Below are 9,327 nucleotides of genomic sequence, written 5' to 3'. Positions count from 1 at the left end.
CGGCCCTGGGTTCACATGCACACACCTCTCTTTCCCACTAGATGGCAGCATCTCTGAAAGCAAGAATCGCATCTCACTCTTCAGGGACCAAATTCTTAAGTGCAAACGTGGAAATGGGTATTTGCTGAATGAATGAGTTTATATCTATTTAGACTGAGTGTGCTCTCCCTAGCTATCCATCCATCCATCTACATCCACACACATAGATAATATTTATTAAGTGCACATTATGAGCCTGTCCCAGTGCTAAGTATTTTGCTGAGTTAAAAAACAACAAGGCAAAGATCTGGCACTTTTATTTATTTATTTTTAGCCACACCACGAGGTGGGATCTTAGTTCCCTGACCAGGGATCAAACCCATACCCCCCGCATTGGAAGGATGCAATGTTAACCACTGGACCAGCAGGGAAGTCCCTGGCACTTTTAATATCTATAGGGTAGGAAAATGGAAAATGACTACTGTGGGTACAGGGTTTCGCTTTAGGGTGTTGAAAATATCCCAGAATTAGATAGTGGTGATGTTTGCACAACTTTATAAATAGAGTAAGAGCCGGTGAAAAAGGGTACATGCGTGAGTGCTAAGTCTCTTCAGTCGTGTCCCACTCTTAGTGACCCCATGGGCCGTGGCCTGCCAGGCTCCTCTGTCAATGGGATACTCTAGGCAAGAACACTGGAGTGGGTTGCTGTGCCCTCTTGCAGGAGGAGATCTTCCTGACTCAAGGACTGAACCCAAGTCTCACGTCTTCCGCACTGGCACCAGCCTGTCACGGCATGACCTGCGTCACCAGCTGACTCCTGCGCTGGTCACTGCACGGCCACTAGCACCACCTGGGAAGCCCCAGTAAGTGTATTCTATTTCAGTAAAAAAAAAAAAAAGGTACTTTAATATATTTAACTTATATTTAAATATATTTAATATATTATTTAACTGACTGGTAATCTGCTCCACTGTGTGTGTATGTGAGTGTGTTTGTATTTTCATTGCCATTTTACAGAAGGGGAAACTCAGGCTCTGGAAAGGGAAGTGATTCAGAGGCTGTTACGAGAATTAACCATAAATAGCTAATGTTTGTGGAGCCTAAACTGCTTGGTCTAGGGTATCTTTCTGACAGTCCCATGACTTTCAACTCATTTTGTAGGCAAGAAAAACAGGCTTTGCTGAAGGTCACGAGTAAAAAGAATGGGATTCAATCCCAGGCAATCTGATGGGGGAAGCCTGACTCCCAAATACCCAGTTTCTCAAATTAAAAGGACTAACAGGGACTTCCCTGGTGGTCTACGCTCCCAATGCAGGGGGCCCAGGTCCGGTCCCTGGTCAGGGAACTAGATCCCACGTGCGGTAACTAAGAGTTTGCATGCTGCAGCTGAAAGATCTCACATGCTGAAATGAAGATTGAAGATCCCACATGCTGCAACTAAGACCCAGTGCAGAGAAATAAATAATTTAAAAAAAGAAAAGACAAGCAATTGTTTGTGAGGATGTAGTGTGTGCAGAACCTCCTCCACCGCCACCACTGCTGTGACTTGGCACAATCGTTTTGGAAAACTATTAGTCAGTATCTACCAGAGCTGAACATCCGTGTATCTTATGACCCAGCAGTTCCACAGATATGTGCACCAAAAGACATGTACAAGACTATTCAGAACAGCATTAGCCTTATTAGCTCAGTACTGGAAACAATGCAAATGTTTATCAACAGGCGAATGAATAAATATATCTCAGTGCAGACACACAACAGAGTCTTAACACAGCAAAGAGATGAACACTCTACTACCAAATGCAACCATATGGATGAATCTCACTGACAACATGCTGAGCAAAAGCAGCCTGACGTGGAAGTGTGGATGCTGTAAGGCTTCGTTTACATAAGGCTCCAAAACAGGCTGGTCTTCCCAGGTGGCACTAATGGTAAAGAACCCGCCTGCCAATGCAGGAGACGTAAGAGATGCAGGTTTCCTGGGTCAGGAAGATCTGGAGGAGGACATGGCAACCCACTCCAGTATTCTTGCCTGGAGAATCCCTGTGGACAGAGGGGCCTGGCGGGCTACAGTCCATAGGGTCACAGAGTCAGACACAACTGACTCAGCAGACTTAGCATGCACTTACCAAAAGAGGCTAATCCCTGGTGTTAGGCTGTGTTTTAGCCTTGGGGTTACTAGAGGGGATCAAGAAGAGGCCACTGACATTTTGTCTCTTTATCTGGGCTCAGGAAACACATGCATGTTCATTGTGAGTATTCACTGAACTGGACACTTATGAACAGTTTTTATATGGATGTTAGACTTACAAGTTTTTGAAAAGAGAGACTAAAGGACTTACCCGGAGGTCTAGTAGTTAGGACTCCATGCTCCCAATACAGGGGGCCCGGGTTTGATCCCTGGTCAGGGAACTTGATCCTGCATGATGCAACTAGGATCCCGGTGCGGCCACAGAAATTGTAAAAAGAGAAGAGAGAGCTTAAGTTTGCAGGTGCAGCCTCACGGAAGCCTGCCTTGCCTGGGAATGGACTGGGCATCTAGGTAGCGGTAGGAGGAGAAACCACTGAGTGATTTGAGGGAATAGAGGATGGTTAGAGAAAGAGGAGTCTTAGCTGGGTCTCTAACCAGTGGCAAGTTGGAAAGTCATTTCCCCTATCTGGGTCTCAGTTTCTGTATCTGAAAAATGGATGAACAAGTCACGAAGGGAAAATTGATAAATATGACTATATCAACGTGAGGAAGTTGGACTGAATGATTTTTCATATCAGAAGCACTCAATTGTTCTGTCAAAAAATATGAGTCTCAGACTTCCCTGGTGGTCCAGTGGTTAAGAACTTGCCTTCCAATGCAGGGGATGCAGGTTCAATCCTTGGCCAGGGAACTAAGATCCTATATGCCATGAGGCAACTAAGTCTGTGTGCTGTAACTAAGACCCAACACAGTCAAACAAATAAAATAAATCTTAAAAAATAGATATATATATGAGTCTCATCGTAGGAGGAATGAAAAAAGCCACTTCCCTTGGCAAAAATATACTTCTTGCTTACAGAATTTCTGCTTCTATATTTACAGTAAGTGATATTACAAGTAAGGTCATATTATTCATACTTTAAAAAAAATTTTTATTTGGTTGTGCCAGGTCTTAGTTGCAGCACGTGGGATCTAGTTCCCCAATCACGTATAGAACCCCTGCGTTGGGAGCACAGAGTCTTAGCTACTGGATGGCCAGGCAAGGCCCACTAGTACAGTTGGATAGTAGAGAGGAGAGGGAAGCCATTCCCATAGGGCCCTGGGGTGCAGCCCCTAGTAGAGCAGGGAGCAGGTGGCTGGTGTGCAGGGCCAGCCGGGGGGAGAGGGGGAAGAAAACAGTGGCCTGTGGCAGGATTGGGGGGAAGGGGTTATCAGCCCAGTAATTTTCTTTTTCTTTTTGGCTGCACCTTGAAGTTTGTGGGATCTTAGTTCCCCAACCAGGGACTGAACCCAGGTCCTCGGCAGTGGGAGCTTGGAGTCCTAATCACTGGCTGGCCAGGGAATTCCCTGCCCAGAAACTTCTTTATCCAGCTCTGTGGCTGCTTCCTCGGCAGTCAGAGAGCCCTATTCCAGGCCAGGAGGAGGCAGGAATGCCATGGGCCAGATTACAAGCTTTTCCCCTCTTCTGTTGGCGGACCAGTAACATGGGGTTCTATTTTTGCAGGACCATTTGGCAAAATCCATTACATCAAAAATGTTGGTACTCTTTGACCCAACAAGTTCAACTGTAGGAATCTGTCCTATGAAATATCTCCATAAGTGTGCAAAGATGTACAAAGACGTTCCGGGCAGCACTGTTTATAATACTGAGAAACCAGAGAATGGATGAATAAATTCTGATAAATCCCTACTGTGAAATACTATGTAGCTGTTAACAACCTCATGTGTGAAACAGGGATAATAATAGGATTCGTCTCTCATAGTTTTCATGAGGATTTTGTGAATTAATACCTGCAAAAGGCTTCCATAGTAATACTAGCTGTCATCATCCCTATAGAAATAGGGAAAGATGCAATGTTGATTAAAAAAGAAATGAGAAATGTGATCCCATTTGAGTAAATTAACAATAGTAAACACACATTAAAAAAGAAGAAAAGTCTGGACATACAAGTATCAGATGATGACACTGGTGGTCTTTGGTGGAGGGTAGGGTAACAGAGACCTTTATTTTGTAAATCTCAATAAATTTTAAAGTAATACCTGTGTATTGCTTTTGAAACCAGGGGGAAAAAAATCCTCCAAAACAGTCAAGGAAACAAGAGGAGATAGTGGAGTAGAAGATGGCATGAGAGGGACTTCCTTGGTGATCCAGTGGCTAAGACTCCAGGTTTCCAGTACAGGGGGCTGGGTTTGATCCTTGGTCAGGGAACTAGATGCCACAACTAAAATCCTGCATGCTGTCAAATAAATACTAAAATAAAATATATATATGGCATGAGAAACCCCCTCCCCTCTTCTTGAGGACCTGGAAGTCCAGAGATCAAAGCTACCCAAACAGACTCCCTGGGGAATTAAGGGCCTGGGTTTGATCCCTGATTGGGGAACTAGGATCCCACAAGCTTTGAGGCATGACCCCCCAAATAAAAAAGAAGAGAAAAGGCTCCCTGTTTTGGCTGATTAGACACTGGGGGGTGCAGCTTCCCACACAGCTTGTCTGACACTTTATTCTCATTCTGGACCCCATGGGGACATCTTCTCTTCAGGGCACAAGGCCTGGAAGGCTGGCTCGTCGGGGAGGCTGGCCATCTCACACAAGCCGTTTGCTCTCTCTGGGCCTCAGCTGCCCTCCTTGCAACATGGGCAGAAGCAGCCCAGCCTCTTGGCGTGTTGTGAACAGCTAGGGGAGCAGAATGCGCCACTGGCATCAGAGCAGAGTGAGGGAGGGGGGCGAGCCCGGAGCTGCAGCTTCACCAAGAAGAGCCGCCATGCCAAGAGTCTGTCGTCTGTAAAAATGCCGACACCTGCCATTTGTCAGTGGGCAGTTTGTACTCACAACACTGCTGACACCAAATGCGCGATGTCTTCTCCAGTCCTCCAATACCAGCTGGGTGGCCTCCAATTCAATTCAGCCCTGACACTGTCTACCCGGAGTCAGCGTCAGATCCCACAGGTTAAGGGCTTGGTCCTGCAAGCCTGCCTCCGCTTCAGACACCAAAGTACTGACCGACTGGCTATAAACAAGGGGATCCTTGACCCCTGACTGAGGTTCCATCATTTGTTAGAAAGGCTCACAGGACTCAGGAAAGCTCTTTACTTATATTTTGCGGTTTCTCATAAAGGAGAGAACTCTGGAGACGTGAATGGAAGAGATGCATAGGGCAAAGTATAAGGGGCAGGGGGTACGCGGAGCTTCTATGCCCCCGCCTGGTGCACCACTCCACCCAGTACCCCAACCCAGAAGCTCTCTGAACTCCTTCATTTAGCGATCTTTATGGAGGTTTCATTTCATAAGCGTGATTGATTAAATGGTATAACCCTGGGGACTTGCTGGTGCTCCAGCGGCTAAGACTCCAAGCTCCCAAAGCTGGAACCCTGGGTTTGACCCCTGGTCAGGGAACTAGATCCCCACAGGAACTAGACTAAAGATCCTGTGTGCCACAACTAAGACCTGGGTGCAGCCAAATAAATAAGTAGAAATAAAAATAAAAACAAATCATTAGCTCTTGATGGTTGAACTCAATCTCCAGCCCCTGTCCCCCCACCACAACCCTGGAGCTGAAATTCCAATTCTCTAACCTTGATCTTGATCTTCCTAGTCCCTTGATCTTCCTAGTGACCAGCTCAAAACTATCTAGGGGCCACTAGTCATCTATTAGCATACAAAAGACTCTGAAGATTCCAGGGGTTTTACGTGCTGTGTGCTTGAAACTGGGAGACAAAAGCCAGGTATGTCTGTTTCCCAGTGTACCACAACCAGGCCTCCCAGTGGCTTGCCAGGCTCTGAACACTAGGTCTCCTGTCTAATCAACACACTCAACCATGTGTCACCTAGGGCTGATGGTTCCCAGTTTACAGAGCACGCCTGGCTTGGAGTTATTTGTTTACATGTGTTAGAGAGAGTAGGATGGCTGTTCCAGGTCATACAGTTAATGAGTAGTGTCGCCTGGATTTGAACCAGATGTGTCCGATGCCAGAGTCCCAGTGTGTCCTTCCACTGGGCTGCTCGGAGGCACTGAAGGCTGACCTGACCTCCTGCAAACATCAAGTAGCAGAAGGCGCACACACCAGGGTGGAAGGGGCAGCCGGCACACAGTAGGCACTTTGTGAGTACTTGCTGCATCAACAAAGGATTGGCAAGTCCTCCCCACACCCTCCAGGGTTCAGGGTGTCATCAGCTGCACAAGACTCATATCCATGACCTAGAAGATTGTAAGTCAGCGAGGGCCACGGACCTCGTGTTACTCAGAGGGAGAGTGGGGATTGGTTGGGTTCAGGGGCTGTCTCAGACCACTGGCATGGTGTGTCAGTGACCATGCCAGGCTCCTCGCCCCCAGTTCTGGAACCTCCATGCTGCATCACTGGAGTCTTGCAAGAGCAGGCTGGGAGGAGTAGAACGGGGACAATTCCACAGAGGAGGAAAGAGAGAGCTGGAAAGCAGGTGCGCAGTCTCCTTTGTACATTTCTGGCCACCTGTGTGTACCAAGTTGAAGTCTGGGTGTGGGTGCCTAGGGTCAGTTCCTGGAGAGCAGAAAGGGGGGTACTTTGGAGGGGTGGAATCATCATCATCGAGACCTCCCTGGACCCTCAGATCCCTGCCTGGCTGGGAAACGTCAGGGCCAGAGGATGCCTGGCCCATCTGGGGCTCCCTGGCCCAGAGCCGTGGACGGTGGTGCCCAAGCTGCGCCTGATCTGTGACTTTGGGCCCCGCTCTGAGTGCGACCCCTGTATAAGGAGTGAGTGTTTGAAAACTGGTTCTCATCTTTAAAATGGATGTGACAGGACGTCCCTGGCAGCCCAAAGGTTAAGACTCGGCTTCCAATGCAAGGGATGGGGATTCGACCCCTGGTCAGGGAATTGAGATCTCATATGCTGTGTGGCCAGGCTGATAAAATAAAATAAATAAAATGGGTGTGTGATATGATGTTATATTTACCTTAGGGGGTTTTTGTGAGGATCAAATGAAGTGAGTGAGGAACAGCCAGTGGTCGGCACTGATAAGTGTGGTTTCCTTCCTCGTTCCTTCTCTGCCTCTCCCACCCCTGCCCTTTTTTTCCCCCTTCCTTCCTAGCTAACACCTTTGCACATGGTGTTAGAGAAAGAACTAGGTGCTCCAGGACACAGAGAACAACCTCCACCAGGGGACTTGGGCATGGAAAAAGCCTTGTCAGACCAGCTATGGATGGGTGACAGACAGCTCAGCCCTGCCCAGAATCCCCGGGCCCCTCCAGTGCTGGGGAGCTCTGGGCGTCACACCAGGTGTGGCCCCTCACCAGCTCCATCAGGGCTTCAGGCCCCTGGGGTGACACGGAAAGGGGGTCCCAGGGAGGCACATTTTTCACCCAGAGTCTTACAGCCAATGGGATCCCCCAGCAGCTGACCGTTACCTGCCCACCCACCTGCCAGCTGACCTCCAGGGCCAGCCAAGGGGACGCATCGCCTACTTGTCGGCTCCAGGCCCTGCCAGAGGAATGCCCTGTTCCTTCTGGCTGGGGGCTGCCAGGGTCCCCTGCGCAAGGTCAGCTCGTGTGTGCACAAAGTCGCCTCAGTCATGTCTGATTCTTTGCAACCCCATGGACTGTAGCCAGGGTCTTCTGTCCTTGGGATTCTCCAGGCAAGAATACTGGAGTGGGTTGCCATGCCCTCTTCCAGGGGAACAGAAGCCTTGGAATTCGGCTGCCTGAGTTTGAATCCCAGCCTGCCTGACCTTGAGCCAGTGTCTTGACTTTTCTGAACCTCTGTTTCCTCATCGGTAAAGTGGATAGAATACCCTTTCCATCTCAGGTTATCAGAAAGAAGGGAACAGCGACAGAAAAGCCCCACACAGTGCCCAGCACACAGTAGGTGTACAGGAAAGTTTGGTTCCTGCCCCAACTCCCAGCTCTCCTGAGCCTGCTTCCTCTGCTTCACATCCGAGCCCAAATCTCTTCTTCAGCCCTGATCAAGGGGTGAGAATTGACCTAAAGATGGCTTCTGCCGGCCTGACAGCTCCAAAACCTGTTTTTGCCCACCATAGGGCCAGCAGCAGGGTCAAGGGCAGCTTCAGAAGGAGGACCCTGGGAGGGGAGTCTGAGTGTTTTCGCAGGTGAGGTCATGGAGCCTCCAAAAAGCTGCCGCTCACATTTGCTGGTGCTTACTCAGTTTACGAAAGTCACCTGCACCCGTGTCAGACAGTTTCATTCACAGCATTCCAGGACCCCAGGTGGGGCCCTGACCCCAACTCCCAGCAGCCCTCTCACCTAGGCCCAGGTTGAGTCCTGATCTCTGCCCTAGCCCTGAGCCCAGGCCTCAGATAGACTGTGTCCTTAGAAGGGTAATACACTGGCCACCTGATATGAAGAACTGACTCATTGGGAAAGCCCCTGATGCTGGGAAAGATTGAAGGCAGGAGGAGAAGGGGATGGCGGAGATGGTTGGATGGCATCACCAACTCGATGGACATGAGTCTGAGCGAGCTCCGGGAGTTGGTGGTGGACAGGGAGGCCTGGCGTGCTGAAGTTCACGGGGTCACAAAGAGTCAGACACGACTGAGCGGCTGAACTGACTTAGGGCATAAGAGGGGGTAGTGGAGGGGCACAGTCAGAAGAATCACCCTCGAAAAAGAGGGAACTCCTGGTTGCCACAGCTCAGAGCTCCTCAGTGGGATTCTCCCTCTCCTCCAGGAGCTGTCCCTGCCCTGAGGCTGAGGCGCTGAGCCTCCCTAGGGTGGGCCTGAGAGTTCCAGGCCCCTCTTCTGAGGATCTGAGCAAATGTTGAGAGGAGCTGGGTGAGATGGAGGCAGGGGCTAGATCCTCGGCCCTGACTGCCAGCTGATTCAGCTGAGCCTCCAACATCATCCCCCTTGGCAAGGACCAGACCCACCTGGCTTGGAGGGGGCTGCCCAGTCCTCTGAAGTGGCCCCAATTTATTCTGTCCCTGTTTCTATATCACTGGCCCAGGAACAAGCCTCCCAAGTCACAGGAGGGAGAGCCAGGCCCAGGAAAAGGAGGTAACACAGCCCAAGGTCACACAGCCAGCCACAGACAAGAGACTAGGCCTGACCCTGGCTTCCTGACCCTGCAGGTGGACTCAGGAGACCTGGGATGGGGGCAGGGTGACAGGGAACAGGGTGGCTGGGGAGCTGGTGGGAAGTTCCTTCCCAAGCCGGTAGGAGCCAGCAT

General features: G+C 49.8%; 1 long non-coding RNA gene across 1 annotated transcript; it reads left to right on the top strand.

Annotated features, from left to right (window-relative positions):
• The first annotated feature begins 700 nt into the window (after positions 1-700).
• Positions 701-4,207, top strand: LOC138429469 (uncharacterized). The gene is made up of 2 exons (XR_011252810.1): positions 701-842; positions 3,675-4,207. It is a non-coding gene; the product is annotated as an uncharacterized lncRNA (long non-coding RNA).
• Positions 4,208-9,327: the final 5,120 nt, after the last annotated feature.

This window comes from Ovis canadensis, chromosome 24, assembly GCF_042477335.2.
Source record: "Ovis canadensis isolate MfBH-ARS-UI-01 breed Bighorn chromosome 24, ARS-UI_OviCan_v2, whole genome shotgun sequence".
NCBI classification, from domain to species: Eukaryota; Metazoa; Chordata; class Mammalia; order Artiodactyla; family Bovidae; genus Ovis; species Ovis canadensis.
Note: the sequence above shows the minus strand (reverse complement) of the source record. Positions and strands in the feature narration are given on the sequence as shown.